Source organism: Capra hircus, chromosome 8 (genome assembly GCF_001704415.2).
Source record: "Capra hircus breed San Clemente chromosome 8, ASM170441v1, whole genome shotgun sequence".
In the NCBI taxonomy this organism is placed as follows: Eukaryota; Metazoa; Chordata; class Mammalia; order Artiodactyla; family Bovidae; genus Capra; species Capra hircus.
In genome coordinates, this window is record NC_030815.1 from 45,911,877 (window position 1) to 45,938,188 (window position 26,312).

Sequence of the window (26,312 nt, forward strand, 5' to 3'; positions counted from 1 at the left end):
GGTTGAAAATTCACCATAAGATTTTTACAGGAGATAGCTAGTTGCCTACATGTAGAGTAAGTATCCCCTACATGTAAACCCATAACTATTGTGCATTGAAGGCCTGCAATATGTCAGACAGCATGTGCGGTGTTTCATAAACACTATTTTGAATCTTCACAAAATCCTGTCAGGTAGGTCTTATTTATCTCCATCTTCCAAGTGTGGAAGCTGAGACTCTGAAAATTAAGTTTGCTGGGGTTGTGTTTGTATGTGTGTGTTAGCCGTTCAGTCGTGTCTGACTCTTTGTGATCCTGTGAACTGTACCCCACCAGGCTCCTCTGTCCATGGAATTCTTCAGTCAAGAGTGGATTGCCATTCCCTTCTCCAAAGGATCTTCCCAACCCAGGGATTGAACCCAGGTCTCCTGCATTGCAGGTAGATTCTTTACCATCTGGGCCACCATGTGGGATGGTGGGACCATCCCTTAGCTGAGGGTAAACCCTTAGCTGGGATTACCCAGTCAGCAAATGACAGAAATTGTATTCAAACCCCAGTTTGTTTCCCTCCACTCTCTGTTCCTTCATTTATCTATTTGACAAAAGTTGATTAAATGCTTGTCATCTTCCAAGAATTATTCAGAGCCATGAACTTAGAAAATGCCATCTCTGACCAAATCAGCAGAACCTTGAATCCTCTCTTTTTACCCTGAACCACTTCCAACTCAGGGATTTTATTTGACTCTGGGCATGAAAGCAGATTCTGACACTAATCTTCTCCCAGCTATATGGAAAGCCAAGGTACAGCAAAGTTATTGTCGGGGAAGCTTATCCAAGACTTGGAAATATGCAAAAAAGATTATTGAATGTCCTTTCAGTGGGGTGCTAGGCACTGTATAGTTGATGCTTTGGGGATTAGCTGGTTACATAGAAGGAATACTTTTGGTTGTCTTTTGATTGATGGATATTATACAATTTGATAAGGATAGATGTTCTTTTGTAGAAAACTGGTTGCAATGTAAATGATTCTGGCAGACAGCAAGAATGTAGAGACAACTGATTTTTGCACTGCAAAAAAAAAAATAATCCTAAACACTATAGTTTATTACTTGATATAATGTTAACCAGACTTCATCCTATTAGCAAAATTATGTCAGCCTTCTTGATTGCCAGTGACTGGCTAGTTTGAAGAAGTCAGGGGCCAAATCATGGTAGGTTCTGCACATTGTGAGAAGGAGTCAGGATTTTACTGAAAGTGTGATGTGAAACCATTGAAAAGATTCAAGCAGAGGAATTACATAATATGAATTATCCTTGCTAAGAACACTGAGGCTGCACAGCACTCTGAAGTCAGATAGAGGGCCTTGGGAGAGTCATTCCATCCCTCTTGATCACAGATCCCTCACCCAGAGAGAAAGTAAAATGATAGCTGCTTGCAAGATTGAAGTGAAGATTATACAGGGCTGGAGACATGCACACCTACCGCTCCCAAGATAAATCATGAGTCACTTACACGAGTGTGTCTGCGCTAAGCCAGGCTGGGCTGACTTAACCACTAGAAGCATCCAGGTGACATCTTCTGAATGATCCTTACTTTCTCTCTAAGGGAGAAGGGGTCACGGAAGTAATTAGCCTGGGTAGAGGACAGGGGTGAAGGTGAGAATGAGAAGTTATTTAAGCTCATGCTTTATGAGCCTTGTCAAGTCTGCAAATCTAGATTGAATAAGGAAGAGCTGAACAGGGTTTTTGTTTTGTTTTAGTAGACAAATGTGAAATGTTCCTTATTCTAATTCTTTTCAAAGCCAGAAGGAAGAAAAGGGGAAAGAAGGAAGAGAAAGAAGAAAAGGGAAAGGAAGTAGAGAAATGGAAAGATGCTCTACATTGTAGATAGGTTTGAGTTGAAATTTTCTCATGCATAGGTTTCTTGATCTTCTTTTTCGAAGATTCCTGAGTACTGACTTTCTATTTCTTGCTTGGGGCAGTTCTTTAGGCCTAATTATAGGAAAGGAAAACCTGGCCTAGAAAAACCCTGAAAAGAGAGAAGAAAAACTCTTTGGTTCCCAAGAATGCCGAAGGATTCTCCTTGTCCTTTACTGGCGGGGCGTCACCAGGGCTATCTTGTACCTATAGAGTGCCTGATGCAGCAACACTGCCATGAGGCTAATATTATCTCTCTAATCAAGAGGATGCGGAAACTGAGGTCCAGAGAGCTTGAATAGTGCATAGCTGGTCAGTAGTATGGCAAGTACACAAAACAAATTCTACCTGACTCCAAATCTGACACTCTAAACCTCATGTTAGGTGTGTAACAGCATTTTCATATGGTTTGTTTTCTATGTGAGACATTGCCAGAAACAGTTAATAAGGCAGTTAATAAGGCACAGCTTGGCTTTATGCTCTATATTAGCTCAGGTCAGATTTTGTATCATTATATCTGACAGCTATTTGTCTGCTACATGATCATTTCTGTGATCTTAGGAGAGTCTGTCATACTACCCATGAACTGACAGAGTGGGATATGAGGCATTAAGACTGAGGAAGGGGTGTGTGTGTGTGTGCACGTGTGTGTGTGTGTGTGTTTATGAGAGAGAGAGAGAAGCTCTGTGTGTTTTGGGAACAGGGAGAATATGCATATTTTAATTTTCAGAGTTGTTGTTGTTCAGTTGTTCAGTAGTGTCCGACTCTTTGCAACGCCATGGACTGCAGCACCCCAGGCTTCCCTGTCCTTCACTATCTCCCCGAGCTTGCTCAAACTCATGTCCATTGAGTTGGTGATTCCACCCAACCATCTCCACCTCTTGTCATCCCCTTCTCCTCCTGCCTTCAGTCTTTCGCACCTTCAGGGTCCTTTCTAATGAGTTGGCTCTTCTCATCAGGTGGCCAAAGTATTGGAACTTCAGCTTCAGCATCAGCCCTTCCAATGAATATTCAGGATTGATTTCCTTTAGGATTGACTGATTTGATCTTGCAGTCCAAGGGGCTCTCAAGAGTCTTCTCCAACACCACAGTTCAAAAGCATCAATTTTTCAGGGCTCAGCCTTCTTTATGGTCCAACTTTCACATCCATACATGACTACTGGAAAAACCATAGCTTTGACTAGATGGGTCTTTGTAGGCAAAATAGTATCTCTGCTTTTTAATATGCTGTATGGGTTGGTCATAACTTTTCTTCTAAGGAACAATTGTCTTTTAATTTTGTGACTGCACAATCACCATCTGCAGTGATTTTGGAGCCCAAGAAAATAAAGTCTGACACTGTTTCCATATCTATTTTCCATGAAGTGATGGGACTGGATGCCATGATCTTTGTTTTTTGAATGTTGAGTTTGAAGCTAGCTTTTTCACTCTCTTCTTTCACCTTCATTAAGAGGTTCTTTAGTTCTTCTTCACTTTCTGCCACAAGGGTGGTGTCATCTGCATAACTGAGGTTATTGATATTTCTCCCGGCAATCTTGATTCCAGCTTGTGTTTCATCCAACCTGGCATTTCTCATGATGTACTCTGCATATAGGGAGAAGGAAATGGCAACTCACTCCAGTATTCTTGCCTAGGTAATCCTGTGGACAGAGGAGCCTGGTGGGCTGCTGTCCATAGGGTCACACAGAGTCAGACACTACTGAAGCGATTTAGCATGCATGCGTGCATTGGAGAAGGAAATGGCAACCCACTCCAGTATTCTTGCCTGGAGAATCCGGTGAACAGAGGAGCCTGGTAGGCTGCCATCTATGGGGTCGCACAGAGTCGGACACGACTGAAGTGACTTAGCAGCAGCAGCAGCAACTCTACATATAAGTTAAATAAGTAGGGTGACCCTACACGGCATGGCTCATAGGAAGGGGATGACGGAGGATGAGATGGTTGGATGGCATCACCAACTTGATTGACATGAGCCTGAGTAAGCTTCAGGAGTTGATGATGGACAGGGAAGCCTGGCATGCTGCAGTCCACAGGGTCGCAAAGAGTCGGACCTGACTGAGCAACTGAAGTGAAGTAGGATGGCAATATACAGCCTTGTAGTACTCCTTTCCCAATTTTGAACCAGTCCATTGTTCCATATCTTGTTCTAACTGTTGCTTCTTGACCTGCATACAGATTTCTCAGGAGGCAGGTAACGTGGTCTGGTACTCCCATCTCTTCAAGAATTTTCTACAGTTTGCTGTGATACACAGAGTCAAAGGCTTAAGCACAGTAAATGAAGTAGAAGTAGATGGTTTTCAGAAACAGTGCAGTAATTTATCACCACATGAATTCTGGTCTGAGTTAGCCCTGTGTATTATTTAGCTTACTAGTAAGTTTCTACTTTCATTTGTTCCAATCATAGCCATTTTTGTAAATGACTAAAGCAATTGGCTCCTTAGTTAATTTCTCCTTTTGAGATGTATGCAGGAGAAAGTAGAGTAAAACAGAGTTATTTTTGAAACGAGTAAGGGAATCTCTTACCTTCCTCCTTACATCTTTAAAAGAGGCATTTAATGTGTAGATGTGTAGAGCAGACTTTTGGACTCTGAGGGAGAGGAGAGGGTGGGATGATTTAGGAGAATGGCACTGACACATGTATACTATCAGGTAAGAAACGAATCGCCAGTCTGTGTTCGATGCAGGACGCAGGATGCTTGGGGCTGGTGCACAGGGACGATCCAGAGAGATGATATGGGGTGGGAGGTGGGAGGGGGGTTCATGTTTGGGAACTCATGTACACCCATGGCGGATTCATATCAATGTATGGCAAAACCAATACAGTATTGCAAAGTTAAATAAATAAATAAATAAAGCAGCCTTCTTCTCTGGTTAGTTTTTGCATATTTGCCTACAGAAGTGAGGCACTAATGGTGGTGGTAAGACAGCCAAGGCTGTATTATACCCAAAAGCCGTATTATCACAACTCAAACTCATTCCTCAGCACTGGGCCTTATTCGTCATGAGTCATTGGTTGTATATGGACAAACCCCATTCAAACCAACTAAAGCAAAAGAATTTATTGAAAGGGCAAGGAGATGTTTTAGAATACTCTAGGGTAGGGATGCAGCTAAGCCAAGAGCAGAAGGGAACCACAAGAGTGTCTCTACGTCTGCTTTATTTTCCTTTCTTTCTTTTTATAGTCTAGTTTCCTCTACTTGTTTGATTTACCTGGTAGAAAAAACTAGTTTTTCCCACAGCCTTTGAGTTTAAGTGTTATAGTTGTGATTCTCCAGGAAAATTTCTCTCTGTCATTGTCTGCATCACACCCCCACCCCCTCTCTTTCTCCAGGTCTGCTTTCTTGGAGAAAAGACTCTGATTTACTAATCTGTGTCAGTTGCCCACCCCCAGGCCAGTCACTTATGGCCATATTATTGGGAAGTTTATACTACAAAGCAAGGCTTCACAGAGCTCAGCTGTGACCATGTGCATAGGGTGGGGGTGTGTGTACATGTGTTGATTTGAGAAGGTATATTTACCTGCGCTTCTTGGGATTTCTAAGAACTATGCAAGTAGATGGCTATATAGTGGTTGGTCTGATCAGACAGGCTGACCCTCATAACTAGAGCCCTGTGTCTCTTGATTGTGATGTATTCTGTTTATTTTGTATAACTTTGATAGTGGTTCCATGTCATCTCATGAGAAACATATTCACTGTAGCTTTAAGGAGGGGAAAATGGAGCAGCAATTGCTTCCAATGATGAGCTTAAGAAAGAAAAACAGCTCTGGGAAAGGGAGCACATGATGTCCTACAATTTTCTTTTATTTCAAAGTTCTAGAAGCCTCTGATAGTATGATGCAAATTAAATAAAAATTTGTGTCCTCCATGGCCAGCACAGGAGGACAGTTCTCCCAGGTGAAGGGGCTGGACCTCATGGTCCTAACTCTTTTATTATCATCCTTCTTTCAAGAATCTCCTATTATTTTCCAGTTACCATCATTTTATTCGGGCTGTGTGTGATATTTAATGTTTCTTTTTATGGATGGACACTTGATTGTCCTGACCCTAAAACTCAGTGGTGACAAGGTTGGTAACTTCAAACAATATGAGAAATGAGATAATGTAACTTATAAAACATAGTCACCCTTTATGAACGTTTGAAAGAGAGTGCCTTCCATTTCCTTCTGGTTGTATTTCTGTCCTTGCTTTTCACGGTAATGAGATGTGTGTGGAGCTTATGCAAAAAAAGTGCTGAGTTCCATCCACAAGTGAATGTTACTAGAACATCGGCTTTGCTGTGCTTAGTCATCCAGTTGTGTCCAACTCTTTGCAACCCCATGGACTGTAGCCCACCAGGCTTCTCTGTTCGTGAGATTCTCCAGGCAAGAATACTGGAGTGGCTTGCCATGCCCTCCTCCAAGAGATCTTCCCAACCCAGTGATTGAACCCAGGTCTCCCCGATTGCAGGCAGATTCTTTACCATCTAAGCCACCATGGAAGTCCAAGAAAACTGGACTGGATAGCCTATCCCTTCTCCAGGACATCTTTCTGAGTCAAACCAGGGTTGGGTAGAATACTCTTGCTTTACCCACATGGTCTCTGTCATCATGTATTTTTTTAAAAAAATATTCTCTGTGAAGTTCATTTTTGTCATTATATTTATTTTCTACTGCTGCTATAACAAATTACCACAAACCTAGTGACTTAACATAAATTCATTATTATATAGCTCTGGAGGTTGGGTTTCCCTGGTAGCTCATTGGTAAAGAACACACCTGCAGTGCAGGTAACACAGGAGACCCAAGTTCAATCCCTAGGTTGGAAAGATCCCCTGGAGAGGGAAATGATTACCCACTCCATATTCTTGTCTGGGAAAGCCCATGGACAGAGGAGCCTGGAGGGCTACAGACCATGGGGTCCCAAGAGTCGGGCACAACTTGGTAACTAAACTACCACCACCACAGCTCTGGAGGTCAGAAGTCCAAATGGGTCTCACTAGGATAAAATTAAAGTGTTGAAAGCCTTCTTTTCTGGAGGTTGGCCAAGGAAGAAATGTATGTACATATTAATATTTTACCTTTTCTAACTTCTAGAAGCCACTCATATCAATTGGCTTTTGACTCATTTCTTCTATCTTCAAAGCCAGCAGCAATGTTACAACTCTCTGACCCTTCTGTGGTCATGTCACCCTCTGATCACAGTTAGGAAAGGGTTTCAGATGTTAAGAACGCAAGTGATTGGGCCCACATGGATAATCCAGGGTAAATGCCCAATCTCAAGGCTCTAAACTTAATCAGGTCAGCAAAATCCCTTTTGCCATGTGAAGTACTGTAGCATATTTCCAGATTCTGGGGGTTAAGACACAAATATCTTTGGAGGGCCATTATGTGGCCTGGTCATGGTCATGAGAACTGATTTTAATTAGAAGAAAAAAATTCTATGATGGACATAAAATGACTGAAACCTCTTCTGTCTTCCAGGGAATTGATATAATTCTCCGCAGTAGATTGAAATTTTTTTTACTTCTGTTAGGAAAACAGTCATCATTGGCTCTTAACAGGCCTTTTTGTTATAAAAGAACTTCCTAGACTTGGATAAGATGGGAAAGATTCAGAAGAAGAAAGTTGCAGAAAATTATAAAGTAATATGGACTTTGGACCATAAAGAAGGCTGAGTGCTGAACAATTAATGATTTCCAATTGTGGTGCTGAAGAAGACTCTTGAGAATCCCTTGGACTGTAAGGAGATCCAACCAATCAATCCTAAAGGAAATCAATCCTGAATATTCATTGAAATGACAGATGCTGAAGCTGAAGCTCCAGTACTTTGGCCACCTGATACGAAGAGCTGAGTCATTTGAAGACCCTGATGCAGGGAAAGATTGAAGGCGGGAGGAGAAGGGGATGACAGAGGATGAGATGGTGAGATAGCATCACTGACTCAATGGGCATGAATTCGAGCAAACTCTGGGAGATAGGGAAGGACAGGAGGAAAGCCTGGGATTGTGCAGTTCATGGGGTTGCAGAGTTGGACGTGTCCCACTCTGAGAATCAAGTTGCTGACTGAACAACAACAACATAGGTATATATGCCCAATATTTATCATGAATACTTGCAACACATTTACGCACCCAAATTAACCTCTAATTTAGACTCTCCAATGTGACTTAAATTACAAATTTTCCTTGGTTTTGTCAACTTTTAAAAAAGAGAACATTGCTTTTGACCCCACTTAGGTTATACAGGTGAAGTCTACGTGGAGCAGAACTTGGAGAGCTTCCTTTGTGTTAGTTGGAGTTTATAGGGATTCTTTCTTATTCCCTGTTCCAGTGGAAATGCATACCCATGAAGCCTTGCTGCCTTTGGAGTGGTAAATTATCATATGCAAGCACATTTGTGGGGAGGGGGATGATCTCTGGAACTTTTTCCACTTGCAAGACCAAAACTCTATACTTGTTAAAAAAAAAAAAAAACTGCTCCCCAGTTTCTCCTCTCCCCAGCCCCTGACCACCACCATTCTACTTTCTGTCTCTCTGATTTTGGCTATTCTAAGTATTTCATGCAAGTGGAATCATGCAGTATTTTTTTCTTTTATAGTAAGCTTATTTAACTTAGTATAATATCCTTAAGGTTTATCCATGTTGTAGCCTGTGATGGGATTTACTTCTTTTTTAAGGTTGAATAATATTCTATTGTATGTATGGCCCACATTTTTTTTTTTTAAAAAAACATCCTTTTATTTATCAATGAACATTTAGGTTACTTCAAATTTTGGCTGTTGTAATTCTGCACTGTACCTGGGTGTATAGTTATCTCTTTAAGATCTTATTTTAAGATTTAATTGGATATATACCCAAATGTAGGATTGCTTAATCCTATGGTAGTTCTAGTTTTAATTTTTTTGAGGAATTTCCATACTGTTTTCCACAACAGCTGCACCATTTTACATTCCCATGCACTAGGCACAAGGGTTCCTATTTTTGCACATCCTTACCCAGACTCTCTTATAGCTGGGTTTTCATGTGACTTAACTGATACCAAGCAGAGGCTCTTGAGAGATGTAGAAGGCAGAAGCGCAAGTTGTGAACTTCTGGATGAGCGTGGTATGTAGATGTTAGCTTTTCTGTGACTGAGGTAGCTGAGGTCCCAATGGCTGGTACTTAGCTTCGGGGGTGTCAGAAGCAGAACGTGAGACATCGATTCCACTTGCAAGCAGAGCAGCAGAAGCAGTGGGAAGCTTTCTGATTGTGGCAGCAAATACATAGCATTGTTCTAGAAGTTATTCCTGGAAGCTCATCATGGTGTCTATGTCTCCAGCTCTTCCAGTGATTTTGTAAGCACCTAATCCTAGGAATGATGGAGGGAGCAGGCATCACATGGTGAAATTTAATCCTTCTACCTTCTGCTTAAACTTATAGGAGGGGTTCCTGTTATCTGCGACTGAGCCCTGACTCATTTAGACCCTCCACGGTAGGAGCTGCAGTGTGATATAGGGGACCTTTCAATGCTTTTGTTTCCAGCTTTATGAGAGAATGGAATGGAGAGAGGATTCTCTTGAGAATTCTCTCTCTCTAAGAGAGAGTGGAATCAGCACAGGCTATAGCATAGATGGAGACAGAGTTTAAGTAAGACTGAATTTAGGTTCCCACTATCCAGAAGGCCCTACAACATACATTACCAGTTAATAATTTGGTTTTACAACCTACTTGTGATTACATGTGCTAAGTCACTTCAGTTGTGTCCAACTCTTTGTGACCCTATGGACTGTAGCCCACCAGGCTCCCCTGTCCATGGGATTCTTCAGGCAAGAATACTGGAGTGGGTTGCTGTGCCCTCCTCCAGGGGATCTTCCCAACTCACAGATCAAACCCGAGTCTTTTGTGTCTCCTGCCTTTGCAGGTGGGTTCTTTACCACTAGTGCCACCCAGGAAGCCCCCTGTGATTTCATGAGATATCCTCAAATCTTTGCTATGAACTCCACCTTTTGTTTTAGCTAATTTGAGATGTATTTCTGCTACTAGCCAATCAAAAGCTGAATTGAATTGAGGTGCCTTGGAGATGTTACTACTGAATTATAACTTAAAATAATTAGTCTATTAAGTGAGGCTTCTTCTCTATCCTCCCAAATTTAGTGTTATCTATTCTGATCATTTAGAGTTTGGAGTAAGAAGGTCAAACCCAAGGTTACGGCTCGTGTCCTCTCTGATTCACAGCTACAGACATCATCCCAACAGATCTTTCACTGCTGGAAAATCACCTCAAATTAAGGAGCCTACTGTTGGCAGGTTAGAAATCTATAAAGTGTACAAGTAGCATATAACGGGCACAACTGGGCCACCAAGCAAACTGCTCCAGTCAAGACAGTGCCACTTTCCTGCTGGAATGTGGTGGTGTGCCTTTGGAAGCAACTCTCCAGGGTGGCAGTTTCAAACTTAGAAAGAGGAGCCTGTCCTTCACTGAAACCCAGTGGAACAAAATACAACCCCTAAACCAAACACATCCTGTCCCAAAGAACGGCCTATCTGAAATTACAAGCAAAATGTTTTTGTTAGCAACTAGTAACTAGCTGTTAACTAGTACCCTAAAGCCTTGCCCATTTCCACCACTGGGTGGCAGCCAGTTTCCAGGTATAGGCAGCTATGGGAGACAGCTTTCCTGGTGTGTGTGTCGACCATGTGTGTGCATTTTTGTCTGGAAAGATCCCTTACCCTACCCCTTGCTGAAAGCACTCATCTGGTGACCATGTTTCTCCGTGGGATCCCTGCTCCCTCTGTTAGTCCTGCTTTTCAGATCCTTTGACCTGCCCTTGTAGGAGCCAGTCTTTGACGAGTCAATGATCCACCAGAGGTGTTCCTCTGAAGGTGAAGTAAGGAAGACATGACGTCACTGGTAGTGAGGTCTGGAGTTCAAAGAGCCTACGGACTAAGAACATAGTGGTGAAAGAAAAAAACTAATTGGATTTCATCAAAGAAAGTGAAAAGTTAACATATAGGATGGGAGAAAATATTTGCAAACCATATATCTGATAAAGGACTAATATCCAGAATATATAAAGAATTCTTACAACCCAACAACAAAAGACAACTCAATTTAGAAAATGAGCAAAGGATATGAATAGATATTTCTCTATGTACAAATGGCAAATAAGCATATGAAAAGGTGCTTGACATCATTGAGAGGTGGTCCATGCCTGGTGGGGAGTGGTGCTTATACTCAGATGGGGGAAAGAGACTAAAATCAGTAGAAACATAAACATACGTAAACCCTAAATATAATCAGGAATTGGGCAGAAATGAGGATAAATTTTGGTACAAAAGATGGACCTTAAGCAAAATTTAGTTTGCTGGGAAAAGTGGGCTGAGGAGAGCCCCTCGTTATGTGGAGGAACAAACCAAGGCCAGGGCTCAGGGCACCACAATACTAAAGCAGATGCCAGGCTGGCCATTCTCATATGAGTATTTGTCATTTTCTGGGCCTCAACTTTCCAGATTGTGAAAGGGAGGGAGGTGGATTAGACAATATCCATAGCCCTTTAGGGCTCTGCCTCAGTGGCTCAGTGGTAAAGAATCTGCCTGCAATGCAGGAGATGTAAGAGATGTGGGTTCGATCCCTGGGTCAGGAAGATCCCCTGGAGAAGGGCATGGAAACCCACAGCAGTGTTCTTGCGTGGAGAATTCCGTGGACAGAGGAGCCTGGCAGGCTGCAGCCCATGGGGGTCGCAGAGAGTTGGGCAAAACTGAAGCGACTAAGCGCACATGGCCCTTTGGGGTTTTTACAAGTTGTTTTTCCTGTTACAGTGGAAAATGGAATTGCTTTAATAAGGGAGGAGAGTCTTGGGAAGAGAACTATAAAATTTATTAGCAAAAGTTAAATTCTCTGATTGGGGGCCACTCTTAGTATCCTAAAAGGGATATTTTACAGGTTTATTCTTATGGGTGTCTGTAGGCTTCAGGGATGTTTATGTACCTGGTTGAAGGAGAGGAAGAATGGAATTCTGTATACATCACTGATATTTGACTAAGTGATCGAATTGACTTTACCAGCTGCCCAGATCTGGTATATTTGTGCCTGAGATTGAAATCGAGACTGTGGAAGCAAAATGTTGGGAGGAAATACAGCATTTTGAAAGAACATCTCCTTATACTTTTTTGTAGCCTGCACAGAGACAGAGACAGAAAGTAGAAGATGACAGTGCCCTTATGTCACTGGAACTCAGGGCTGACTCACTGACCAAAGATTTCCCCCATAACTCTCCACTCCTTCTTTCCTGCCAGGTTGCCTTCTCCTTTATGTCACTTCTCAGCCCTCTGTCCTTCTTGATTCTTGACACTCCTTCAGTCCTCTTTGACTCCACTTGACTCACTGAGTGGACTGAACTCCAAATCAGTTGTTTCCTCACCCCCAACAATTCTCAAGTTATTCGTCTCACTGTCTTCCCACCCTGTCTTCCAACTCAAGGGGAGCTCCCTCAATCCCCCTCATCCCTGACAAGTTTCACCCTTGCTTTCTTTTGGGACTTGCACCCTGGGAGTTTGTCTCTGTCTTTTCAAACCTCCTTTTCATCTCAGCCAAAATTCCACCATGCCCTCTAACAAGACTACTTCCTGACACCTGTCCCTTTAATAATGCTACACATCTGTATATTTTGTCCTTTTCTATTGGCATTTTCCAGTTTACAAAAATAAACCACTTTTTTGGCCCAAGTTTAATATTCAGAAATATTAGTAGTAAAAATAAAATGAACTTAATATTTTAACCCAATCTCCTAGTTATTGTTGAAATTTGAGGGAACAGAGCTTCAGATCAACTTGCAGAGTAGAAGGATACATTTTGAATAGCAACCCCAACTCACAGGGGCTTCAACATTAAATGAAAATCCTAAAGAGGGGCTGCGCACAGGGAAGACGTGATTTTATGATTCACTGATGTCATCAAGAACCTGATTGCTGTTATTTTGTCTTTTTCTCCTTCCATGGTGTCCACTTTATTTAAAATGAGCTCTTCTTAAGATCCCAAGATTCCTCCAAGCGTTCAACGAACTGTAGGCTTTTTATACAGGCCAGAGAAACTTCATTCCAGCCTCCCCAGCCAAAGTCCTGATGTTTACTCTGATTCGGCTGACTCAGGTTGTGTGCTCATCTCTAACTACTATGGTTATGGAGGAAAATGTAATGATTGCCATAGCCTCAGCTACATGCTCTACTCTTGTAGCTGGAGTGGAGTTTTCTTTCCTGAAATGGTGTGACTCCCTTAAACTAAACCAGAGTGCTTGTCCTTTGTTCATTCACCTACGGAACATGCAGATGGATTTGGACTGCTTACTGACTCCTCTCCAAACCTATGTCTAGTTGGTGCTCTAACTTTTCTTAGCTCCAGCCCTCCCACTCAAGTCATAGCACTAGATGTTAGCAAAGTACCATGTGGAAAAGTCCAGCATTGTGTATGGAAACCTGTGGGCGGAGATGAAAGGATGCACAGAAGTGATGGGGGTTGAGGTAAGGACTGCTTGGCCCTATAATAGTCGTGTGGTGATGTCACAACTTTAACTCTCCAAACATCTGCTGGGAGACTCCTATTGCTAAAAGTGGAACAGCTGATTAGAGGATAAAATGAATTATGACCAGAAAAGAAAAGCAGTTGGTGAAACAGAGGTATGGGAGATGTGGGAGCAAGTGACTGAATCACCCTGGAATTCATAGAGCAGAGAAAGGGAACAAATGGCCATGTTCAGACACATCCATTGGATTCTTTTTAATCAGAGAAAGGTAAAATGAGTCCATAGTCAGTTTCTAAAAGGGACTATCACTTAAGAAGAATAAGTAGCTTTAAAAAAAGTCATGCTTACTCTGTAATTTTGGTTTATCCTAATGAGAAGGACTCTGAGAAGACATTAAAGAAATACAACATGCTCAAGGAAAAATCCAAGCTTAGATTTAGAAGGAACAAAAACAGAATCATAGAAACAGGGCACATAGCTAAGGATGCATGTAAGACTGCAGACGTGGCACAAATCTGTACAGATGCTATATCCAGAACTTTGACTGTAAGTTGAGGCTTGGGAAAATGTTAAAACCAAACACTGTAAAGTATATAGAAGTATAAATATAATGTTGTACACATTAGAAAAGGCAGAAGAACCAGAGATCAAATTGCCAACATCCACTGGATCATCAAAAAAGCAAGGGACTTCCAGATAAACATCTATTTCTGCTTTATTGACTATGCCAAAGCCTTTGACTGTGTGGATCACAATAAACTGTGGAAAATTCTGAGAGAGATGGGAATACCAGGCCACCTGACCTGCCTCTTGAGAAATCTGTATGCAGGTCAGGAAGCAACAGTTAGAACTGGACATGGAACAACAGGCTGGTTTGAAATAGGAAAAGGAGTACGTCAAGGCTGTATATTGTCACCCTGCTTATTTAACTTCTATGCAGAGTACATCATGAGAAACGATGGACTGGAAGAAACACAAGCTGGAATCAAGACGGCTGGGAGAAATATCAATAACCTCAGATATGCAGATGACACCACCCTTATGGCAGAAAGTGAAGAGGAACTAAAAAGCCTCTTGATGAAAGTGAAAGAGGAGAGTGGAAAAGTTGGCTTAAAGCTCAACATTCAGAAAACGAAGATCATGGCATCTGGTCCCATCACTCCATGGCAAATAGATGGGGAAACAGTGGAAACAGTGTCAGACTCTATTTTTCTGGGCTCCAAAATCACTGCAGATGGTGATTGCAGCCATGAAATTAAAAGACGCTTACTCCTTGGAAGGAAAGCTATGACTAACCTAGATAGCATATTCAAAAACAGAGACATTACTTTGCCGACTAAGGTCCGTCTAGTCAAGGCTATGGTTTTTCCAGTAGTCATGTATGGATGTGAGAGTTGGACTGTGAAGAAGGCTGAGCACCGAAGAATTGATGCTTTTGAACTGTGGTGTTGGAGAAGACTCTTGAGAGTCCCTTGGACTGCAAGGAGATCCAACCAGTCTATTCTGAAGGAGATCAGCCCTGGGATTTCTTTGGAAGGAATGATGCTGAAGCTGAAACCCCAGTACTTTGGCCACCTCATGCGAAGAGTTGACTCATTGGAAAAGACTTTGATGCTGGGAGGGATTGGGGGCAGGAGGAGAAGGGGACAACAGAGGATGAGATGGCTGGATGGCATCACGGACTCAATGGACGTGAGTCTGAGTGAACTCTGGGAGATGGTGATGGACAGGGAGGCCTGGCGTGCTGTGATGCATGGGGTCGCAAAGAGTCGGACACGACTGAGCGACTGAACTGAACTGAACACATAAAACTTACATAATGTTGCAATCCAGTGTTCAGTTCAATTCAGTCGCTCAGTCGTGTCTGACTCTTTGTGACCCCATGGACTGCAGCATACCAGGCGCCCCTGTCCATCACCAGCTCCTGGAGCTTGCTCAAACTCATGTCCATTGAGTTGGTGATGCCATCCAACCATCTCCACCTCTGTCGTCCCCTTCTCCTCCTGCCCTCAATCTTTCCCAGCATCAGGGTCTTTTCAAATGAGTCAGTTCTTCACATCAGGTGGCCAAAGTATTGGAGTTTCAACTCAGCATCAGTCCTTCCAATGAATATTCAGGACTGTTTTCCTTTAGGATTGACTGGTTTGATCTTGCAATCGAAAGGACTCTCAAGTCTTCTCCAACATCACAGTTCAAAAGCATCAATTCTTTGGCGCTCAGTTTTCTTTATAGTCCAACTTTCACATCCATACAAGACTACTGGAAAAACTATAGCTTTGACTAGATGGGCCTTTGTCAGCAAAGTAACGTGTCTGCTTTTTAATATGCTATCTAAGTTGGTCATAGTTTTTCTTTCAAGGAGCAAGTGTCTTAATTTCTTGGTTTCAGTCACCATCTGCAGTAATTTTAGGCCCCAAGAAAATAAAGTCTGTCACTGTTTCCAAATCCAATGTTACATTAATAAAAATAAATAAAAATTCTTTTGAAAAATGTTTGGTGTTTTCACTTATTTTTTAAAGAAAAAAAAACACACAAAAAAGGAAGAGAGCATTGTTTGGGGAAGATGATATCAAATGAAATGACAGAGAAAGCAGAACCTCTCAGCTGCCTTTTTTACGTGCCTCTCCCCTCTTAAGGAAAAGGTTTTTTAACACAGAAATGCTAATATGTCAAAGAATACTATAGTCCAAGACAGTAAAGATGATAGTAAGAGTATTAGCCCATTAAAATGCATTTAGTACTTAAGCCAAATGCCCTATATCCAAAGATATCGAAGCAACTTGCTTATGTGTTTATCTTGGGATCTTGTAATAGGCAGAATAATGGCCCCTTCCAAAGATGTCCTCATTCTTATCCCCAAAATCTGTGACAGTGACCTCTGCTGACATGGCCACAGGGACTTTACTGATGTGGCTAACTTAAAGATCTTTAGATGGACAGTTTACCTGGTTATCTGGGTGGCAAAATGTAATCACAAGGATCCTTATAAAAAGGAGGCAGGAAAACCAGAGAAGAGAAGAGAAGATCATTCATGAAGACAAAGGTTAGAAATGTGATGTGGGTGGCATTTAGAAGCTGGAAAAGGCAAGGGAATGTGTTCTGCCTTCAAAGACTCCAAAAGGTATGCTGCCGTGCTGATACCTCGGTATGTCGGTACCGATTTTAGCCAGTGATATTGATTTCTGACTTCTGAACTCCAGAACTGTAACATGACAAATCTATACTATTTTAAAACAATAAATATATGGTAATTTGTTATAGGAGCAATAGGAAACTAATACGGGATCATTACATCAGACTTGGAAATCCACTGCAAAAATAAAAGTTACCAAAGGATGGTGGTGGGCATGTTCCAGTTTTATAGGGAGAATTAACAAACTTGGTACTAATTGTTGGTGAAATTTTGAATTAAATTACTAAACTAGGAGTTTGAAAGCACTTAGAAAGGTGGAAATCATCAGGAGCAAGTATAAATAAACTAAGACTCAATTATCTCTAAATAGGTCACTGAGGTTTTCAAGTTATTAGAGTTATCAGGGATATATCTGCATGGAGCAAAAATAGATTCAGCAAAGTTTTTGATAAAGTGCCCTATGATAATTATGCAGACAAAACAAATGTAGACTAAACCACAGAAAATTTAGATGGATTCATAGTTGACTGAACAAATGTATCTGAAGTATGCTGATTTAGTGGATCAAAACCGATTTGGAAAAAAAATCTTCCCTACTTTCTGGACCAAATCCTATCAAGAGTTTTCAAAATTAACAACATGGATGGCTATGTAAATGTATCTTACTAAGACAATATTAATAGGTGAATGGAAAGAATTAGTATTTTTAAAATCTCAGGGTGGAAAAATTGGACAGAAGCTAGTAAGATAAAATTGAAAAGGGATGTATGTAATATCTGGCACTCTTCTTAAAAATTTTTTTTCAAAATTACTGTGTAGAAGAGATCTGGAATGGCCAAAATTCTTATTTCAGAACCAGCAATACTTGGTAATTTTAGTTGATAATGAATGAATTTTGAATTAAGAAGAATGTGGTCTAACTACAAGTTAACCTTGAGTTGCATTTTTGGAAGCTAAACCTTCAGATCTGCAATGGTCTGACTGCTGCTGGAGTAAGGATCTGGTTTTGTCACCACACAAGCAGGCTGTAATCTAAAGGACTCTGGAAGCCATATCTGTGATCATGGTCGGGAAGATATAAGTGCCTTGTGGGGTCAACGTGTGGACCAACTTGGTTAGAGTGGAGGGCTCTCACTGGAGAAGAGATGAAAAGAATCATGTTGGCTGCTGCTGCTAAGTTGCTTCAGTCATGTCCGACTCTGTGTGACCCCATAGATGGCAGCCCACCAGGCTCCCCCGTCCCTGGGATTCTCCAGGCAAGAACACTGAAGTGGGTTGCCATTTCTTTCTCCAATCATGTTGGCAGGGTAGGTTAAAGCTGATTGCAGAGGCTCAGCTCTTGAATTACCAGAAGGAAGGTAAGTCATTTTTTAGGCAATTAAGGAGGTTTCAGACATTCTTAAGTGGTAGAAGGCAAATGAGAGTTGTGTTTTTGAGGTTAGAACTGACGTTTTGAATGACACGAGTCAGCGTGATGGAAAAGTAAGACTGGGATGGCATTCTGGTGTTCAGTTTGCTGGATATTTAACATTAAGCAAGACTGTTTATCTCTCTGTCTCTTTTACGTTCCTGTCTCCTTACCTATGATATAGGAATTATAAGTGAATTTACCTTATAAAGTAATTTGAGGATTAAATGATTTATATGTGTGAAGTATTTGGAATAGTTCTTTATGTAAAATAGTGCTCAAAAAATTCTAGCAAGTCACTACTATTAAAGTTCAAGCATGGAATGTATGGGGGAGTAAAAACTACTGACAGGAGGGGACAACTGCATGGAGCATGAAGAAGACAAAATCCAGAGGCCTTCTTGCTTTCCTGGACCCTCGCCTGTTCTTATCAGTCTCTCTCATGTGCTCCACCCTTTGCTCTCATCATTGTTGCAGGGATGGGTCAGCATGTACTCCACCTGAAGTCTTGCTCTTCACCCATGCCCAGATGATTTCCATAGTCATTTAGCTCTTACGTTTTATTTATTAATTATCTTTTCATGTGTATGCATGTCTGACTCTGCTCAACTCAGCCTTAATGAGGTCAGGGACTGTTTTACATATTCTTTTTATCTCCCACAGCATCTGGCACAGTGTCTTGCATGTAGTGCATGCTCGAAAACTGAATAAAGGCACAGGTTAAGTTAAAGATGATTCCCAGTTTCTAAGCACTTCTTATGCGGGAAATGCTGGTGCCTGAGATGAAAGAATGAAGCACAGTGAGAAACAATTAGCTTCAGAAGTCAACGTGTTCATCTTTGGGGTATAGTGAGGTCATAAATTACTTGGGGTTAGTTCCAAAGACACTAAAGCTGAAATCTAATGTAGACAAAATTGCCATTTAAATCCCTTATATCTCAAAGTCTGTAAGGGATTTCGGTTGCATTGGAACTGGTCATTCTGTCTTAAGTTGAATATAGATAAAGTTATTGGGTTCTATTTAGAGGGCATGCTGCACCAAAGGTTATGCTTTCCTGGGTATGTGAATAGGAGGTGAATACAGTCGTCAAGACAGTGTGGTACTGGCACAAAGACAGAAATATAGATCGATGGAACAAAATAGAAAGCCCAGAGATAAATCCACACACCTATGGACACCTTATCTTTGACAAAGGAGGCAAGAATATACAATGGATTAAAGACAATCTCTTTAACAAGTGGTGCTGGGAAAACTGGTCAACCACTGGTAAAAGAATGAAACTAGAACACTTTCTAACACCATACACACACAAAAAAACTCAAAATGGGTTAGAGATCTAAATGTAAGTCCAGAAACTATAAAACTCCTAGAGGAGAACATAGGCAAAACACTCTCTGACATAAATCACAGCAGGATCCTCTATGACCCACCTCCCAGAATATTGGAAACAAAAGCAGACATAAACAAACGGGACCTAATTAAACTTAAAAGCTTCTGCTTATAGGAAACTATAAGCAAGGTGAAAAGACAGCCTCCAGAATGGGAGAAAATACTAGCAAATGAAGCAACTGACAAAGAACCTCAAAAATATACAAGCAACTCCTGCAGCTCAATTTCAGAAAAATAAAAGACCCAATCAAAAAATGGGCCAAAGAACTAAATAGACATTTCTCCAAAGAAGACATACAGATGGCTAACAAACACATGAAAAGATGCTCAACATCACTCATTATCAGAGAAATGCAAATCAAAACCACAATGAGGTACCATTTCATGCCAGTCAGAATGGCTGCTATCCAAAAGTCTACAAGCAATAAATTGCTGGAGAGGGTGCAGAGAAAAGGGAACCCTCTTACACTGTTAGTGGGAATGCAAACTAGTACAGCCACTATGGAGAACAGTGTGGAGATTCCTTAAAAAACTGGAAATAGAACTGCCTTTTGACCCAGCAATCCCACAGCTGGGCATACACACCAAGGAAACCAGAATTGAAAGAGACACATGTACCCCAATATTCGTCACAGCACTGCTTATAATAGCCAGGATATGGAAGCAACCTAGATGTCTATCAGAAGATGAATGGATAAGTAAGCAGTGGTGCATATACACAATGGAGTATTACCCAGCCATTAAAAAGAATACATTTGAATCAGTTCTAATGAGGTGGATGAAACTGGAGCCTATTATACAGAGTGAAGTAAGCCAGAAAGAAAAACACCAATACAGTATACTAATGCATATGTATGGAATTTAGAAAGATGGTAATGATAACCCTATACGCAAGACAGCAAAAGAGACACAGATGTATAGAACAGCCTTTTGGACTTTGTGGGAGAGGGAGAGGGTGGGATGATTTGGGAGAATGGCATTGAAACATGTATAATATCATATGTGAAATGAATCGCCAGACCAGATTCGATGCATGATACAGGATGCTCGAGGTTGGTGCACTGGGATGACCCAGAGGGATGGTATGGGGAGGGAGGTGGGAGGGGGGTTCATGATGGGGAACACATGAACACCCGTGGTGGATTCATGTTGATGTATGGCAAACCCAATACAATATTTTAAAGTAATTAGCCTCTAATTAAAATAAATAAATGTATATTAAAAAAATAGGAGGTGAATAGGAGGCCATTCAGGTATGATCTAAGCCAAATCCCTTATGATTATACAGTACAGCTTCTGTCTGCGTCTTTTTGAAGTGGGTCTTATGAATTATGCATCTTCACAGTGTATACATTGGACTCCATTGTAACTTTAGGTGGGTGGTTTAATGTTTCATGACTCCCTGGCTGATAACCTTTTTTAAAAAAAACCTTTTATTTTGTATTGGAGTATAGCTGATTAATAAACAATGTTGTGGTGGTTTGAAGAGAACAGCGAGCAAAGGGACTCAGCCACCCATATACATATATTCCTTCTCCCCCAAATTCTCCTCCCATTCAGGTTGCCACATAACATTGAGCAGAGTTCCATGTGTTATACAGTAGGTCCTTGTTGGTTACTGGTTGATAACCTTAAAAAAATTAATTTATTTATTTTAATTGGAGGCTATTACTTTACAATATTGTAGTGGTTTTTGCCATACATTGACATGGATCAGCCCTTTTAATGTCACCTAAAGAAGTAAAGGCAGAGGAACCAGAGATCAAATTGCCAACATCCGCGGGGTCATTAAAAAAGCAAGAGAGTTCCAGAAAAACATCTATTTCTGCTTTATTGACTATGCCAAAGCCTTTGACTGTGTGGATCACAATAAACAGTGGAAAATTCTGAAAGAGATGGGAATACCAGACCTGAGAAATCTGTATGCAGGTCAGAAAACAACAGTTGGAACTGGACATGGAACACAGACTGGTTCTAAACAGGAAAAGGAGTACATCAAGGCTGTATATTGTCACCCTGCTTATTTAACTTACATGCAGAGTACATAATGAGAAATGCTGGGCTGGAGAAAGCACAAGCTGGAATCAAGATTGCCGGGAGAAATATCAATAACCTCAGATATGCAGATGACATCACCCTTATGGCAGAAAGTGAAGAACTAAAGAGCCTCTTGATGAAAGTGAAAGAGGAGAGTGAAAAAGTTGGCTTAAAGCTCAACATTCAGGAAACTAAGATCATGGCATCTGGTCCTATCACTTCATGGCAAATAGATAGGGAAACAGTGGAAACAGTGGCTGACTTTATTTTTCTGGGCTCCAAAATCACTGCAAATGGTGATTGCAGCCATGAAATTAAAAGACGCTTACTCCTTGGAAGGAAAGTTATGACCAACTTAGATAGTATATTAAGAAGCAGAGACATTACTTTGTCAACAAAGGTCCATCTGGTCAAGGCTATGGTTTTTCCAGTAGTCATGTATGGATGTGAGAGTTGGACTGTGAAGAAAGCTGAGCACCGAAGAATTGATGCTTTTGAACTGTGGTGTTGGAGAAGACTCTTGACAGTCCCTTGAATTGCAAGAAGATCCAATCAGTCCATCCTAAAGAAGATCAGTTCTGGGTATTCATTGGAAGGTGTTGAAGCTGATGTCGAAGCTGAAACTCCAATAATTTGGCCACCTGATGCGAAGAGCTGACTCATTGGAAAAGACCCTGATGCTGGGAAAGATTGAGGGCAGGAGGAGAAGGGGATGACAGAGGATGAGATGGCTGGATGGCATCACTGACTTGATGGACATGGGTTTGGGTGAACCCCGGGAGTTGGTGATAGACAGGGAGGCCTGGCGTGATGCAGTTCATGGGGTCGCAAAGAGTCAGACACGACTGAGTGACTGAACTGAACTGACCGAAAGAGGTAAAAAATACTTAAGAAGCTAAAGTTGAACAATTATTGAGAACTTACAAGACCTCTTAGAACTAACACCAAAAAAGATGCCCTTTTCATCATAGTGAACTGGAATGCAAAAGTAGGAAGTCAAGAGATACCTGAATTTCCAAATCTTTACTTAGCAAGAGAGAAATTTACATCAGGTAATCTCTGAAATTCCTTCATTAATTATATCACTAATAGCATTTTTTTAGGTAATAATATACAGGTGCCTATATTAATTGTAGTAATAAGCTGAATTTTAATGTGACTTTTCTTTGCCATGAATAGAGTAAGGATAGTGCATAGAGTTTATGGTTTATAAACACCACAATATTGCAATTTCTGATTGGCTAATTGTCACCAAGAAAGATAGTAAAATTTTATTTAAAATTGTTGTAAACTAATTTGGAGAGTCAACATACTATCTTTTTTATTTTTTACTTTATTTTGCTTTACAATACTGTATTGGTTTTGCCATACTTTGACATGAATCCACCACGGGTATACACGAGTTCCCAATCTGAACCCCCTTCCTACCTCCCACCCCATATCATCTCTCTGGATCAACCCTGTGTACCAGCCCCAAGCATCCTATGTCCTGTATCAAACATAGACTGGTGATTCATTTCTTACATGATAGTAGACATGTTTCAATGCCATTCTCCCAAATCATCCCACCCTCTCCCTCTCCCACAGAGTCCAAAAGTCTGTTCTATACATCTAACAAAAATGTTTCCATATATCATATTAACTATATTTCCATATATCATATTTTATGGAATAGGAGTTAGAAAACTAAGACTAAAAATGAATTGTCAAAGCTTACTTGGCTGCTAATTACAAAACTCTAATTTTGAATCTGAATATTTCTGATTCTTCTGAATCATTACACTGTTGATCAGAATTTGAAAATATCATAGCTGTGTTTTTCATAATGTAAAATAGAATGACATTCAAAATAAATTTCATACTTTGAATTTTATCATACCTGATTCAATCTGTGGAAGCTAGTCTGGAATGGAAATATGTGTCATCTAATACAAAAGAATTTATTATCTGATAATCTTTGGATTAGATTTTCCAGTCTTTTTTAGCATTGTCATCACAGAATAACATAAAAACATTAACTTAGATACCAGATAGAAGAAATAATGGAATTAAAGAGAAAATAGGATCCATTTTATGACATTTATTGAAGTCACATTTTGCAAAAGATGAGTAATTTTAGATGAAGAAAGGTATAATCAATTGGAACTGAGTTCTAGACATCAGTGTTCAATATTAATATGAGAAATAACGTATTAATCATCCAACAGTTGCTGCTTAACCCCATACTGAGTAATTTAAGGCAAAGGTGAAAGAGGAGAAAAAAAAAATCTTAAACGATGATGCTGTTAAAGTGCTGCATTCTATCTGTCAGCAAATCTGGAAAACTCAGCAGTGGTCACAGGCCCGGAAAAGGTCAGTTTTCTTTTCAATCCCAAAGAAGGGCAATGCCAAAGAATGTTCAAAGTACTGTACAAGTGTGTTCATTTCACATTTTGATGCTCAAAAATCCTTCAAGCCAGGCTTCAACAGTACGTGAACTGAGAACTTCCAGATGTACAAGCTGGATTTAGAAAAGGCAGAGGAGCCAGAGAACAAATTGCCAACATCCACTGGATCATGGGAATTCCAGAAAAAGCATCTACTTCTGCTTTATTGACTTTGCTAAAGCCTTTGACTGTGTGGATCACAACAAACTGTGGAAAATTCTTAAAGAGAAGGGAATACCAGATCACCTTACCTGTCTCCTGAGAAACCTGTATGCAGGTCAAGAAGCAACAGTTAGAACTGGACAGGAAACAATGGACTGCTTCAAAATTGGGAAAGAGTATGTTAAGGCTGTATATTGTCACCCTGGTTATTTAACTTCTATGCGGAATACATCATGCCAAATGCTAGGCTGGGTGAAACACAAACTGGAATCAAGATTTCCAGGAGAAATATTAATAACCTCAGATATGCAGATGAGATCACTGTAGTGGCAGAAAGTGAAGAGGAATTAAAGAGCCTCTTGATGAGGGCAAAAGAGGAGAGTGGAAAAGCTGGCTTAAAACTCAACATTCAAAAAACTAAAATCACAGTATCCGGTACCATCACTTCATGGCAAATAGATGGGGAAAAAGTGGAAGGTGTGACCGACTTTATTTCTTGAGCTCCAAATTCACTGTGGATGGTGACTGCAGCCATGAAATTCAAAGACACTTGCTCCTTGAAAGAAAATCTATAACAACCTAGACAGCGTATTAAAAAGCAGAGACATCACTTTGCTGACAAAGGTCTGTAGAGTCAAAGCTATGGTTTTTCCAGTAGTCATGTATGGATGTCATGTATGTGAGAGTTTGATCATAAAAAAGGCTGAGCACCACAAACCTTATGCTCTCAAACTGTGGTGCTGGAGAAGACTCTTGAGAGTCCCTTGGACTGCAAGGAGATGAAACAAGTCAGTCCTAAAGAAATTAACCCTGAATATTCATTGGAAGTACTGATACTAAAGATGAAGCTCCAATACTTTAAGAGTTGACTCATCAGAAAAGACTCTGATGCTGGGAAAGATTGAAGGCAAAAGGAGAAGTGGGTAGCAGAGGATGAGCTGGTTAGAGAGTATCACTGACTCAAATGCACATGAATTTGAGCAAACTTTGGGAGATAGTGAAGGACAGGGAAGCCTTGCATGCTGCAGTCTGTGGGATTGCAAAGAATCAGACATGAAGAGTCGACTGAACAACAACAAAAGGGGTAAATGGCCTATCATTTGGAAAATCTAAATAAACAAATGGCATTAAATATGCCTTTCACTCAGAGCTGGGCTTGGAAGTTGGTGTGGAGGTGAAAGGGAGGGTGAATCCCCTCCATACATTTAAATCTTCCCTTCTTCTCTCCGTAGTTGTTTCTCTACTTTCTTCACTATCTCAAATATACTCATACAGGAGGAGAAAGCAAAGAATATTCAGGAAATGCTCTTCATTCCTTCAGCAGATGTGTACCATTGCATCAATCAGCACATTAGTAAACTGTTTGGGGTAAAAAGACTATCAACCTAATACTGTGTGTAACCATTCACAGTTATAATTCAGAGGGGACATTTTAAGAACATCAATTAACTTTGGAGGGAAATCTGCAAGTCCAAGTGCAGTGTTTTATTTAGCTAGACTTAAACAGTTTTAACAATCCTGATGAATGTGGAAGCCAGCAGTTGAATAAAACAACCCTTTAGGCATCTCATCCTAGGAACAATCTAGGCGTGCAGTGATGGTCAATAGACAACAATTGACTAATAGAAATTAGCCAGCAACGAAGCCTAAATATGAACAACTTGAGAACTTGAGTTCTTCACCTCAAATGCCCGAAAAGAATTGCCTTGTTTTGTTGATATTGCTGTTAAGGAAAAATAAAATCATGAATCTGGATATCCTTCCCCCTAATATTAACCATCTGCACAAATGTAACCTACTTATTTCCTGGCTGACATTCAACATTTGTGGTTCTTTCTTTTCACAGTGATTATATGAAAACTCCCTAATGGTGTCTGGTGCTCAGTTAACATAATGTAGGACCATCCTTTGAAGGCTAGTTTTGAGTTCTTTTCCAGCTACAAGCCCCCTCCTCCAAAATCCCTTAAATTCAACTATTAAAACTCCAAGAGGATGGCAAGGCAAATCCATGTTCCTTGTGAAAATCTCCCAAGGAGATCTGTTTTGAAAACTCTTTTAGAAGGTGAGAAGAAAGAGTTGAGCAAAAGGATGCAAGGCCAAGGTCAGTGAGCTCTGACTGAAGGGAAAAGGATGTCAGTCTGTTTGCCCCTTTATTAGGATCCCCCCCAGGTGCAGAGAGTAGTTACTCTGCTAATGGTGAGCAGCTGTTCAAACAGAGGTGCTAACCTCAATTGTCTTAACTAAAAGTGGTTGAAAAAATAATGTTTAAAACAAGTGACAAGAATTTATCTCCAAGTTTGAAGGATTATGCAGCAAAGTTTGGATCTGAGGATACTCCTTAACTTAAGCTATCTTGCTCAAACTTTAACTTATGTTTGGTCTCT